Source organism: Ornithodoros turicata, chromosome 8, assembly GCF_037126465.1.
Source record: "Ornithodoros turicata isolate Travis chromosome 8, ASM3712646v1, whole genome shotgun sequence".
Lineage (NCBI taxonomy): Eukaryota > Metazoa > Arthropoda > Arachnida > Ixodida > Argasidae > Ornithodoros > Ornithodoros turicata.
The window spans coordinates 32,593,144-32,606,821 of record NC_088208.1 but is presented as its reverse complement, the minus strand read 5'-3'; the positions used below and the strand labels follow the sequence as shown (position 1 = coordinate 32,606,821).

Here is a 13,678-nt window from a genome sequence, read left to right as displayed (position 1 = left end):
GCGCGGCGCGTTTGTCGGGGCTGCACACTTCGGAGCACTCAGTGGTGTCTTGGCACCCGCACATTGAAGACTGTTTTTTTTTCTCTCTCTCTCTCTCCGCTGCCTCTTCATTTAACCACAGACCCAAAAAAGTGCTACAGAAAAAAAGAAAAAGAAAGAAAAAAAAACGCTGTCGTTCGCACGCTCACGGTCGCTGTGCAAAATATTTAGACTGGATTCGCAGCTTGATATTAAAAAAGAAAAAGAAATCGTAGGCAGCGGTTGTGCTTCAGTAACGTCACCATCAGCATATTCCAGCTTTTGTTCTGTCAAGCATGGAAGCCACCGATTCCGAACGAAACCTGCCTATTACGTCTTGACGTGTCTTCGAAACAGTCTTCAATTGCTTTTATCTCGATAGCACATCTTTGTGACGTATATGCAAAGGTGCAGCAGCTCACGATTGCACTTCACACCGAAATTGGATGTGAATATGGGATTCCTTTTTCTTCAAAACCACCATGTTCTGACGAGCGAAATTTCATTAATTTCGTTAATTTAGTTCACTCATTTCCTTAATTCACGCAGTGGAGTACAGCTTCAATCTCGAAACCAGTCCACGTCTGCAGACTGTTGCTTTAAATTCTGATGGCGTCACTACCTCGAGGACTAGTAAACAAAACAAAGAAAGCTAATTGAATATTACAATACACTTGAGTTACCAGTTGGCTCGACAATTGGCTTACGGACGTGAACAAGAACGGAACAATTACAACGTCTCCTGCCGACGTTGCAGGGAACTGTATCGACACCTATGAAGAAAGAAAAACCCGAAAAAAAAAAAGTTAAACACCACAGATATTACTGCGATCCCCCCACCCTATCACCACCTCTCACCCTTTAGCGCAACCCTCCCATCAACGAGATGATGCTCTATCCACCAGGTCAACCCGGCGCCCGGACCCAGGTCCGTACCCAGAATGCTTCACGTACAGCAACATGTTGTACATCGACGAAAATGATTTAAATAAACGCTGCGAGCATCCATCCAACAAGCAAGGTGACGTCGGTGCTCGCGCTATAGAAGAAGAAGGAAAGAAAGAAAGACGAGCCGGAAATGGGCGAAAATGTCGCAAGCATAATATTGATTTTTAATTAGGCTGTCTAGTCACGTGCGGCCGTCGAACGAGTTTAATGCCGATGGACGTTCACAACGTTCGTGCAGCCGTTCCATCTACATTACCGTTCTGCGGTGCTCGTTACGGGGAACTGGATTTGAACTTCTCTCAATCGGGGTCACGTAGCGCTGTGGACTTGTCATCAGAAGGATTTTTTTCTTCTTCTTTCTTTGTTTCATGCGGTTCATACTTCCCGAAATGAGTCGGATGAACAACGGACGTGCCTTAAAGGCACGACTTTGTTCCAGATATTGTTACCGGTATTTTTTTTTTCTTTACGGAATGGAATGGAACGGATGTGTGAAGAAAAATATGAACTGGAAAAAATATGAATATTAAGACTGGGGAGGTGGTGGGTTCGAGTCCTACCACCGACTGTGATGTCTGAGTTTTTCCCCGGGTTTTCCGAACACTTTCCTGACGAATGTCGGCACAGGTCCCCCAGAAGTCGGCCCAGGACGCATAGTAAAACTCCTGTCCCCCCCCCCCCCCCACTCCTTCCTGCTATCCTCTCCATCTGTCCACATCTGTACGCTGCTCATAGACACAGTTGCTTCGCGGCGCTAACAGTGAATTAAAAAAATATATATGAAGGTGGATATGGTGGTGGAGATAGTGGTTCCGCAACTGTCAGTATCCGTCCGCTCCACGAGGCTTAAAGCTGAGTGCTCAAAATTAATCTGCAAACAAGTAAGATAAAGGTGAAGAGGAGGAGTGGAGTTACTAGTGAGTGTTACCGTGGACCGTAGATAACGCGGCTTCCGAAGTACCGTGTCTACCGGCACCCAATCAACTGATAAGTCGTGCACACGGCGATTGGTACTGCTAAGTATGCAGTAGTGCCATCACGGTGAAGTTGTCAACGATCAGCTAACACTCTCTACTGTCGCACGAGTGTGCGAAAATATCACGTCACGTGATGGGCTATGTCTGTGGGAATTTTCAATATACTGCCTGTTGTAGAAAACACAAGAGCACAAAAGCAAGAGACTGGTGTAAAAAATTAGAACGAACGAATGGTAAACATAAGGTTTCGATCGTACAGAGGTGTTTACGCTTTGTTTTTCTTCCCCCCTCCTTTTTTTTTTCTTCTTGGTACACCAGTCTCCTTGTCCATTATCTCCAGAATTCATGCTATGCAATATTAATATCGTAATCTATAACGCTTCGTTTGTTCGAATATAATAATCCTACTCCTCGATAATCATCATAGGGTAGATGAATTATGCACTTCGGGATTTGCTTGCGTGCGCGCTAGCACGCACACAGATGCACACGTTACCCTTTTGAATACTTAATACTCATGCATCGGCGCTGTTTTTTTCGTTTTCTTGCGGAGGAATGATTAGTGAGCCTATAAGCCACTATCAGTTGTTTGTCTCCTGTTTATTCTTCCTTTTGATTTCACTTTATCTTATCCATCATTTCCTCTCTTGCTCAATTTACTCAATTTCAAGTTAGTGGTTTGTTTCCCTGCACATCAATACAAGCCGTATCAGAGCCGCGTCATCAATATTTTCTAACGGGGAGCCAACAAAGGAATATCAAAGGAGCATTAAGTTACATAAGAAGTAATTTGAGTTGGCGTCCAATACATTTTCTTAAAAAAAAAAGAAAAAGAAGAAAAAACTCAGCGAAACAGGACGTAGGCATCTTGTTTATTTTTCTTTGAAAGATGAAAGTCACTGAAAAGGTTAGCCAGCTGTAGGACTCGAACGCACACCTTCTGCATTACCGGTCCAGGGCTCTACCAATTGAGCTAAGCTAACACACCTCCCCAGCGACTTCCAAGGGCGTGTCATCTGAAGGGACAAATCAACCACTCTCTCTCACTCATCCTCCTTTCACTCTTACATTTTTCTCACTCATACACACATTCATACGACGGGATCGACTTTGAGGCCTTGTATGTATTTGTCCTTTCTGTGTTGTTCCAGCCTCAGAACATCAGTTCTCTCATGTTTATTTTTCTTGTTTGTCATAAAATCTACCAGGTTCCGCGGACCGAATTTTCGCACGCATCTACACGACTACTCACAGTAGAATGCAAGTCTAGTCTTACCTGTCCAATGCTTCAGACTATCTCTTTAATATGCAGAACACCCTGTAGATTAATGATGATGATGACGATGATGTCATGGGGCTGTACAACCTGCGGAACTCCATCAAGTGCTGTAGGTTGCACTGAAGCTGAAGAAAGTTCAGACTGATGCTAAACTGTGGCGCGCTCTGACAGCCGTGTATAATGTGACAGTTAACGCATGCCACATTAAGTGGGCTGAAGAGACTGAGGCAGCTGGCGAGGAAGTTTCTGGGACGCCGCTGGATTGACAGCAGTTAACAGCGGACGGTGATATGGTGCTGTCGCTGAGGTCTTATCGACGGATGAACAAGAAAAAACAAACTCTGACAAAATACTTTTGGGAATAACTTGGTATCTTACAAGTACTTTTAAAATTGAGTATTTAATATTCTAACTTGAGTACCTTTAAATAGGGAGTGACTTTTTCGGGTTAAATGCCCTTCTCAGATTCAGGGGGTAAAAATCGGGCGCTATTTTTTAAATCTCTAATTCGGGGAGAAATCAGGCGATAATTGTGCCTTCGTGTGTTTTTGTTTCTCCTCTTGTCTATTAACTCATTTACTAATCTCTCTTTCTTTTTTTTTTTGTTTTTGCGGGATTCTGACCTTGCAGCGGTAATCCCCGAAGGCATAGACAGTGTTGACACACATGGGTGTATTGCTGGGAACGTAAGTGACCCATTCTTACATGTGTTACACGTGGCCAGTCCTTTCTTCGTCAGTGGAAACGTCACTTGAGGATTTCATAGTGAGTGGAATTCGGGGAGAAATCGGGTTTTACCCGAATTGGTCACCCGAAAATTTAACCCGAAAAAGTCGCTGCCTACCTTTAAAACAGTAATTTGTACTCATTTTGCAAGTTCCTCGTAATGTATTTAATTTCTTTTTCTTTTTTGGAGAAACAGGAAGGACGAAAAAAATTACGAGCTTCTTTTCCTTTTTTTTTTTTTGTATATATCACTTGCACATGTATACATGCAGAGAGGGAGAGAGCGTCCTGCAAGAAGGTACTTTGGAAAGAGAACCGTATCCGTACGAGCATAACTTCTTATATTTCCATCTTGTATTTATTGGTTTGGCAGCAAATTTGACGAACTGCATTTTGAGGGTATCTTGATAGTAACGAGTTACGTTTGCAAGTAGTATTTCGTGTTCTACTCAAATACCACTTTTCAAGGTTGAGTTATTAGTACTCTACCCCGTTACATTTTTGCCTAGTACTCCGTAGCTTAAATTAAATCCTTTTTTTAGTATCTTGTACAAGCATACGTTCTGATAGCAGCTATTGAGAAAGTCAAAGGTCCCTTCCCAGGAATATGATATGAACTATAGTGGAAAAGGTAATGGGCGGCTAATGTTGCTCGCCCTGCGTGCTGATAACCAATGAGATGATTACCAATGGGGTAGTCTTCAGTCCAAGAACATGGAGATCCCAGGCATGTAGATCGGCAAAATATACTCAGACCACCGGAGGATGTGTTTTTGCTTACGTACGATACTTACTGTACACTAGGAGAAGCAGTTCTCCATTTCTCGACATGTGTACGTGTGTACATGGGAGGACCCCAAGGCACCCTCGTCACGCAAAGAAAGCGACTCTAAAATCGTGCCCTCGTGCGTCTCGTGGAGAGTGAGTCGCTAGGACGTACAATGGGCTGCACGCCCCCTTCGTATGCGCAGTACAACGAAGACCTGCTAGACTAAAATACAGCCAGTAACAGCGCATATACCTTTGCACTAATTGCGCCACACACCGTAAACTGTCGTTGGGAACGCGTAACATAGGTTACAATTTATTGGTTACAATGAAGTTGGATGGCAAAGTACGGATGCACTGGGAGGTACCCGGGTTCAAATCCCTGTGCCGGCAGTGCTGTCTGGTGTTTTCCTCAGACGCTTTCAGACATATGCCAGCACAGCTCGCTTAGAAGTCGGCCCAGGACGCCTATTCCCCCAAGGCGTTAGTCGAGCCCTGTCACCGCCACCGCCACCACCACGGATGTACCCTTCAAATTATACAGATGACGTCATCTGCGATATGTGCTCACTTGTGAGTATCATATTATTCGACACTCCGGACGCGTAACTAGTTTACACGGGTTGAAAGGCTGCGCTGCAGTGCATAACCAACATGGGGATCCGTGGGTTTCCCGCCCCAGTCGTTAACAGACATCCTCCACCAAGCTCAGCTTCTGAGCGACGAAGGTCACTGCATATTCCTGCAATGAGGCCAGTGTCAAAGCGAGGACGAAGCGTCCGATAGAGTGTCATGGGATGCCCGTCAGTCCCAGACGGTCGTGCCAATTATTGTACTGTCGGGAGGAGACAGGAGGCCACTTTCGTCTGAAGTAATCCGGTCACTGGCTGTGCAGTAAATGTTCATGGAGTCCTGGGTGACTACCGGTATGCTCCAGACGCTCTATAGTGTCATACTCTGTTTTCGACTGGCCCTCTGAGCTCCCTTTCGGTGTTCCTCTTTCGTTCTTTTTTCATTTCGTCCACATTTTGTTACGATTAGCGCAGCCTACCGGGGGCTCCTGAATTGCTAAAGTAAAAACTGCATCAGGAGGACGCGGACAAGCGGGTTAAGACAGTAGACGACTGATAGATCCGCAGTCTAGACTGCCCCGCTTCAACCCACTTGACACCTCAATTGTTCCGTGAAAGACTTGTACTTAGCTCGTTTTACGTCATCCTCTCCTCTCTCATCTAATGTTACACGTGTAATTAGGCAGGGAAACGCCCAGCGGTGAAGCGCCCTGTGTCATAGTCATCACATATAAGTTATCATCCATTTGTTGTTGTTGTTGTTGTTGTACTTGTCCACATAGCGCTGCACTAGAATTACGACAGAGACAGGCGATGATGTATAACGTTTCTTCCTCTTCATTCCAGGGAGTGAAACTTGGCAATGGAATATCGATCATTGATAATTTGTGGCTCCACGTCGCGAACAGTGGAATATTCGAGGGGAACCTGAACAGATGTGGTCGGTAAGTTGGACACGCCTTATTTATCAAGTGTTCGTGGAATATGCTAAATTCCATCGGTACACTTCCAATTCAGCTGTGCGTTTTCGCTACAAAGGCCTTTGAGGCCGCGGGAATCTGTTTGGAAATCGTCGTTCAACATTTCCCGAGGAGCGAAGACCATATTCCGACCATGGCCTACTAGATTATAACGAACATGTCGTGGTGATAACGACCATGTCATAATCGGCAACCCCTATGAGGAGTCCGTCAGCACGATCCGCTAGGGGCGCTACTCATCGGCCCGAGAGATCTGTGTCGTGATTGGACAATAGAAATTTGAAATTTGAACGCGCAGAAGCGGACGTACGACTACCGTGGCAGACATCAGCAACAATGAAAACGCGCAGAATGATGATGATAATCAACTTCAGAAAGAGGCATCTCCCTTGGGAGATCCACCACTTGCCCCAAAATACTAAGGCAGTGTTTCAATACGTGACCCTTTTGAGTAGTGCCAAACCTACTATGACCTCCCCCCCCCCCCACACACACACACACCGCCTTTATAAGCCTTCCGAAAATTTACTTTTTTCAATGACGCAGATACATGTACATTTTAATTTATTTAAAAGACATTCACCACAGGGAGAGTTATTGTTTTTTTACAAAGTATTCACTTAATCACGTATTTTAATGAGAAGGATGTATCTGCTTTTTGATACAAGCAAATCAATACGTTGGTCTGAGTGGCTCAAGGCATATCGCATATCTGCTTGGACCCTCCGTGGCCCCCTGAAAAAGGCTCATGACCCATATGGAGGTTCATGACCCGCAGTTTGAGAAACACCGTACTAAGGTAAGCTGAAGTACGAAGTATTGCAGAAATTGATGAAGTAATAACCGGGCCACTAGCTTCCAAATGCGGCGCTGGGAAGGGCTGCCTATGACAAGGTCGTTATAATCTAGCAGGTCGTGGTTCCGACAGATAACTCAGCATAAAAGCGGACAGGTAGCTGGACAATCTTTATGATGAGAAAACCCTGAGCGTGGTCAACAAGTAAAGGCGTCGTGGGCTTTACTCGTTGCCCATGCTGGGCCTTTCCTCGTCACTGTGAGTTCGCGCTGTTACTGAAAATGAAACGTTTTATTGATTGCTTCAGTGTGTACTATAAAATGTATTTTCGTTGATCGGCAACCGGTTGATCGCTTCCTGTTCAGCTGCGGTTCCAGGCACCGATAGCAATACACAGTGATAAGTAAGACCTCGGTGCGGTGTCGCGTTACACTATTATACGTTATGATATTTAATGATGATGATGATTGGGGAGTTTCATCGCCAGCGGCGATACTCTAGAGCCACCGATCTTTTGTTTACCAATTCACCGATATTTTAGTTTATTCTGCAAACGACCGAGAACGCCGTACAGTTTTTTCACCCTCTTACTACTACAAAATCGACTACCGTCATCACCACTCTTACTACCACCATCGCTCTGCGTTGAAAACACTGCGAACATTTCTCTAAAATGGACGACTTAAGATCTCGTTGTGAGTCGCATCATTATATTTTCACCAAATTACCCTAGGCAACGCCCCAATCATCATCATCGTCGTCATCGTCATCAATATAGAATTGTTTTCCCGAAGAGACATCGTGGTACTGTCCTGAACATAGACGCCCTAATTCATCTATGAGTCTTCAAGAAATGATTGGGTTTCGGGCGCTTATCGATTCCTTCCCGTATATCTTTCGGGGAAGTTTACCCTAGAGTCACTGAATAACTTCGGAGTACTGCAACTGATGTACCACTGCAAGTTCTACGCCAGGGAGCGCCGTGTGGGGTACGCCATATTGACTCCGTTAAGTTCGTTCGCTATGTTAATGACGGATCCCGTCTGCAGACGTTCGTTCGTTCCTCTTTATTCGACCACGCTTTTGCGTCTCCCTTGACGACAATGGATGAAGGTCCTCTAAACAAAATCGCACGTGCTGTTAAAGTCAACGTGATGCAATGCAACGTGAGCGTGATGCAACGTGAAATAAGTTTGCCGCAGCATACTGTCCTTTTGCCTGGGCGCAAAGAAACTGCACTCTTTTATATGGACTTCACCGCATTGCACGCTCCTAGCCAACCGCCATGCCGAATTACTTCGGTCTCTCCCCTGATATGTTAAAAACGGGAGGCGTACGCCTTTTTTGTACCGCTTATGCAAACAAGCGTGAAGGATGTCACTATAGGGATGATAGTTGGCTAGGAGCGTGCTATGCGGTGAAGTTCATTTTTAAGAGCGTGCGGTTCCACCGGCGTGTCAACAAAATGCCGCCGAGTTGCAGATTTTGTCCAATGGGAGAGCGGCGCTCTCAATGTTGCCAGACGGCTGTCGGCTTCGTGCCGGGAAAAAGGAATGTAATACTCCGAGCGAAGCTGTTCAGCGACTCTAGTTCACCCCTTTGATGCCGTTCGCAATTTTCGGAAACACTAACCTTTCCTCGCAGCTTATGCTCTCATCGTGCAGGAAGTTCTACTGCTCACACAATCCCACATAACTTCGCATCTCAAAAGCTTCCGTCAGAGAAATCGATAGACACGTGACTGTCTCTCTTGTGCTTGTGGGCCAAATTTCTCCGACTAACACGAGGACAATAAATGCACGCATTCCCGTCTAGTTAATTACTGCCGAAGTGAATGCAGCCGGGGTGCTATTGCAGAAGGTGCTGCTGCAAACCTATAAGAAATGATAATAAATAGAAGAAGAAAAATATTTTGATTTGGCCCTTTACCGTTTCGTATGTTTACGGATGACTGGCAATTACTTGAGAGAAACGAAGCTAATTAGACGCACTCGAACGAAAGAAAGAAAAAAAAAAAGAAAGAAATCGGAAGCAGCTTCGTAAGTGATTTTCAATATTTCACGCGCAATGACAAATGAGTGTACCGGAGTGCTTTGAAATGCTGCTGCCGTGAGAATGACAGAAAAAGAGAGAAATTAAATTGGCAGCACGTGCTTAGGTTGAAGGAAGGAAAATGAAGGTGTTTCGAGGAAAGAATGTCTGTTGTAGTGGCTTTCTTTGAGAATGTCACGGATGTGATGGATCAAGTTATTTTCTTAATTCGATTGCGCTTCTGCCTGAATAGCGAAATACTTCGGCGGAATACGTGGAAGACGTCAATCATTCGGGATTATCAGGTTTCTTACGGAGCGTTTTACGCAGCGAGCAAGATTCTGCTGTGCCGTCTCTGCGTCGTGGGGGAAAAAATGGGATTTCGGAGGACTATGGAACTTGAACTCGGTGCTGGCGACGTAATAACGAGATATAAAAATCAATTGAGAGGCTTTACGATATTTTTTAAGATTACGTGTTAGCGCCACGAAGCAATTGTGGCTATGAGGGGCGTACAGACGTGAATAGATGGAGAGACGTCAGCAGAAAGGCGTGGAGGACAGGTAGAGTTAGTAGGACCGACTTCGGGGGGAACTGTGCCGATATTCGTCTGTAAAGTCTTCCGGGAAAACCCAGGGAAAACCTCACGTAACTCAGCCGGTGCCGGGGTTCGAACCCGCGTCATCTCCCAGTCTCGGCCTGGAAAGGGCATCCTAACCATTACGCCACACGAGCTGGTATACGATAATGCAGGCATGTTGAAATAGCAAAATATTTCTTAAATTCAGTAGTAATGGCGAAAATCGGGCTATCTACGAGTATAATGTGCAGCATTATGTCATCGGTGAATGCGGGACTGTCGGGGTTTTATGAACCACGACGAATGTTATTTTGATTCGTGTCAGAATGGGCATGTACATGATCAAGAATTTATAAATCAATTTATCATATAAATTATATTTTCTCAGACTTACTTCGGGATACCCTCTATTTTGAGAACGAATTGCGGAACGAATGTCCGCTCGTTCAAATTATTATTTGGAGCAAATTTGCGGGTAACGGAAAAATATGCCGGTTGATCTACCAAGAGGGCTCGTCATCTTGAATTCTTCAAACTGCAGCGAGTCTTTCAAATTTTGATGAAACGAAACGAAATCGAAATCACCACTTCCGCCACTTCGCATAGCCAGTGGCGAACCACAGCGCGATGAATGTTTCTCGCAATCTAATTAATAAGTTAATTGATGAATTTTTAGCTAATTAGTCGTCGAGTAGTTGCAAACGCTGTCCAACAGAATGTATAACCCACCTGCTAAAACGGCATCTATTTTGCTCTGCTAGTTTTTTTTTTCATAAAAATTCTGTAAGAAAAAAAAAACACCCTGTATAAACACGGATCTGCATGCTGTGCGCAACACGTAAGCTGTTTCGCAGGCTCGTTTGTCATTCAGGACAGTTCATTCACACTGAATAGGAGCTCGTTCCACCTCATCCGGTCACACACAGCTTACATGCGCATTCTTATGTAAAAACCGCTTCATCTTTTATTTTTTTTATCATCTTTACAATGAGTCGCTGTGCTGTCATGAATCAGGCTTAAAAAGAGCGAAGCTAGGAAACGCGTGAGCTTTTCAAGAGATCGAGTCTTTACCGTAGATTACAGTACCGCTGAATATCGAAAGCGGACGAGACATGAACATGGAGACATGGAACGGGGTATTAGTTGTGTACGAAGTTCTCACAAAGGCGCAGGTCTATTATCGGAGACGGCAACCGCATGTTGGTCTGCACGCCATAAAGCGATATACCTACACCAGTGACTGCAGTCATGCAATGTCCCTATGGACGAAGCATCGATCACGACAGTGACCGGTCGTGCATTATTGACATGAAGGCGACTTACAGAAGATAACGGCAGGACGAAAAGAAGAAAACGCTCAATATTAGAAAGCAGCAACGACTATAGGGTGCTGGTTTCGTTTGTTTGTCTGATGACTCTCACATGATGAGTTGCCGTTCGACATTCTAAGGAGAACAAAAGGAGTAGTTTTACTCCTTCTGTGTAAAGGAGTAGTCTTACTCCTTTTTGGGGAGCTGATCATAAGAACGAAGAGCGCGGTTGAAAACACATGATAACGAAGGCTGGGCACTGAGAAGCACTCGCTACTAACGGGAATGTTTATTACGCAATGGAACCGTTTTAAACATAATGAGAGGGCGAAAGAGAAAGGGAGAGGAGTGGTGAAAATTGTTGGATATTGTTGGCCGTCAAATTTAATAATAACACCGGAGGAAATTCTGTCTCAATTTGGAGCGTGATGACAGTCACCTTGGGGGCACTGGGGGAACGTTAAGTGAACAAAATCCTTGCGTTAAACTAACAGAATAATTTTGTTCAATTAAGATTTCCTTGTGGCCCCAAGGTTTGCTGTAATTGCGCTCGGGAACGAGACCACATTTTTTTAAGTGTTATTATTAACTTTGACGGAAGATGTACATGCAGAGCATGGGAAGAGATGCGTTCCCGGAAGTTTTCGCAAAGTTTAGGGACTATTTGCGGTGCTGGGGAGTAAATTTCATGTCAGGGACAAATATGAGGAGTAGCTGCGACCTAGTGGAGCTGCAATGATTCCCCATAGATTGCGAGTTTAACGCCTAACTGAAAAGGACGGACGCTAACGATTTTTTTCTTCTTCAAAAACTAAACGGAATGCATTTCTGAAACGTATTTAGTTTTCTAGTACGTGTTGAAGTGAGAGGGAACTGGATCCATACCTGAATTAACAATTGGAATCTTGACGTGAAGGGCTTTTCGAGGACGTCGAAACAACACAGTTTATAGGGTCGTCACGAGTGTTAACACTCGTCACTGAGTGTTAAGAACAGTTTTCTTATTGTTCCTCTATCGAGCAGGTGTCCATGGACCACAAAAGACCAACACAATGCCGACGCATCGGCATCTCAAAGTTTCGCTAACTTATTCATTGACATGTGCACGTCTGTTCGTTTAGTTTAGTCGGCAAAGAAATAAAATATGAGCTCTGGGGCACTCGTGAAAACTATCGACCTCTCCTGCCAGCTATCGATACAGCCCGTCTGCACACTACCTCTCCCTATTTTTCTTCATCAAAATCAACGCCAACTAAGAAGAAGAACAAGAAAGAGTAAACAGCGGAGCAACTAGAGATTGTAGTACCTAGATTTCAATTACTTCACATCTTACTCCCCGGATCCTCAAAGTGAGTCCTCAGCGCCTGCAAATAGTCACTAGGGACTAGTGGTTGTAGCAATGCATATATAACCCTCAGAAGAACTAAAATTCACTCGTCGTTTTCTTGGAGCGTAGGATGTCTCTGTTCCATCAATTTTTCGTTTTCAATTAGGCATATGTCATGTTGCCAAGGTTGCCACCTCTGGCCATGAAAAATATTGGCCAAGTGAGTGAGACCAAGAGGGACAGGAGGAAGAGTGAAGGAATGAGAGAGAGGAAAATCGAGAGTGATACATAGATGAGAGAAGGAATAGGAGAAGGATCATGAGGAGAGAAAGCATTCATTCAACATCGTGGAGAAAAAAAGCCAAAATGTCTGTTGTACTGTTGGAGTTACAATATAGATCGAAAACAAGACTTGGAAACAAGGGGCAGTACCACCACTGCCACAGCGGAGTTGGACCCGTTCCAAATTCCTTCGATCTGCTCAGGGAATTTGCCGAAAGTTCGCCGTTAAACGGCTTCTGTGATACAATACTGGCAAAACACGGCCGTTACTGCGTTTCAACCGGCATCCGACACGAGCAACAAATAACCAGACGAGTGGCTAGCAACCCTACATGTAGCACGGGCACAGCGAAGCACTTGAACTGTGAGGTCACATCCTCTTTCCCAATCCATATCCTCGAGGAAGTTTTTGACCTCGTGCACTCCGAAACATACAGATGCATTCCCTCACGATTCAGAGGAACCGATCTTCGATCAAAAATGTAGCTTCTACTTAAAAAAGAAGAAGAAAAAAAAAAAAGGGAACAGAGTATACCCACTATTTTCCAAACAGCCGTCCCACTGGCGTAACAAAAATATAGCTCTTGGCTTGATCCTCCCCAAGAGCGATATAAATGCCTCCATTTTTATCGATTCGCAGACGCTTTGTCGTGGTGTTGGCGTCTCCCCTTGCAAAAAAGAAACTGCGAAACGCGACCTCTTTGCCGGGAACATGTGTTTTGGCACCAGCCGCGCGACCACCTTGCCTCGGGCGGAGACGCATTTGGGAAACAGGCATTTCGAAAACTGCCACGAAATCGTGCTTCTCTCGCCCCCTCCCCCTCCTTCAATATCTCCCTAAACGTCATATTCGCCCCATCCGCTCGCCATTCGCGAAATACGAACCGACGAAAACAATGATAGAGTGGCGAGCCGTATTCCTGTTCCAAACCCTGTGTTTTTCGAATTCAGCCGTCGGCCGTCGTTCGCCTGCTGGGACTGAAAACAAAATAGAGAAGGAGGAGTCGATTTGTTTTGGCAAAAAAAAAAAAAGTCTTATTTCGAAGGCGCCTCATCGTTTTACGGGTATTGTGCGGAGGTCCAA

At 44.9% G+C, this 13,678-nt stretch overlaps 1 protein-coding gene and 1 long non-coding RNA gene across 3 annotated transcripts in view; one reads left to right on the top strand and one right to left on the bottom strand.

The window, feature by feature from the left end:
• Positions 1 to 13,678, top strand: part of LOC135367034 (uncharacterized) — a 688,737-nt gene that overhangs the window by 240,217 nt on the left and 434,842 nt on the right. The window contains exon 7 of the long non-coding RNA XR_010414342.1: positions 6,135 to 6,232. This is a non-coding gene — a long non-coding RNA (uncharacterized LOC135367034). The remainder of the gene's footprint in view (positions 1 to 6,134; positions 6,233 to 13,678) is intronic.
• The window catches only part of LOC135367030 (neuroligin-4, Y-linked-like), a 261,876-nt gene that overhangs the window by 225,743 nt on the left and 22,455 nt on the right, over positions 1 to 13,678 (bottom strand). The window lies entirely within an intron of this gene.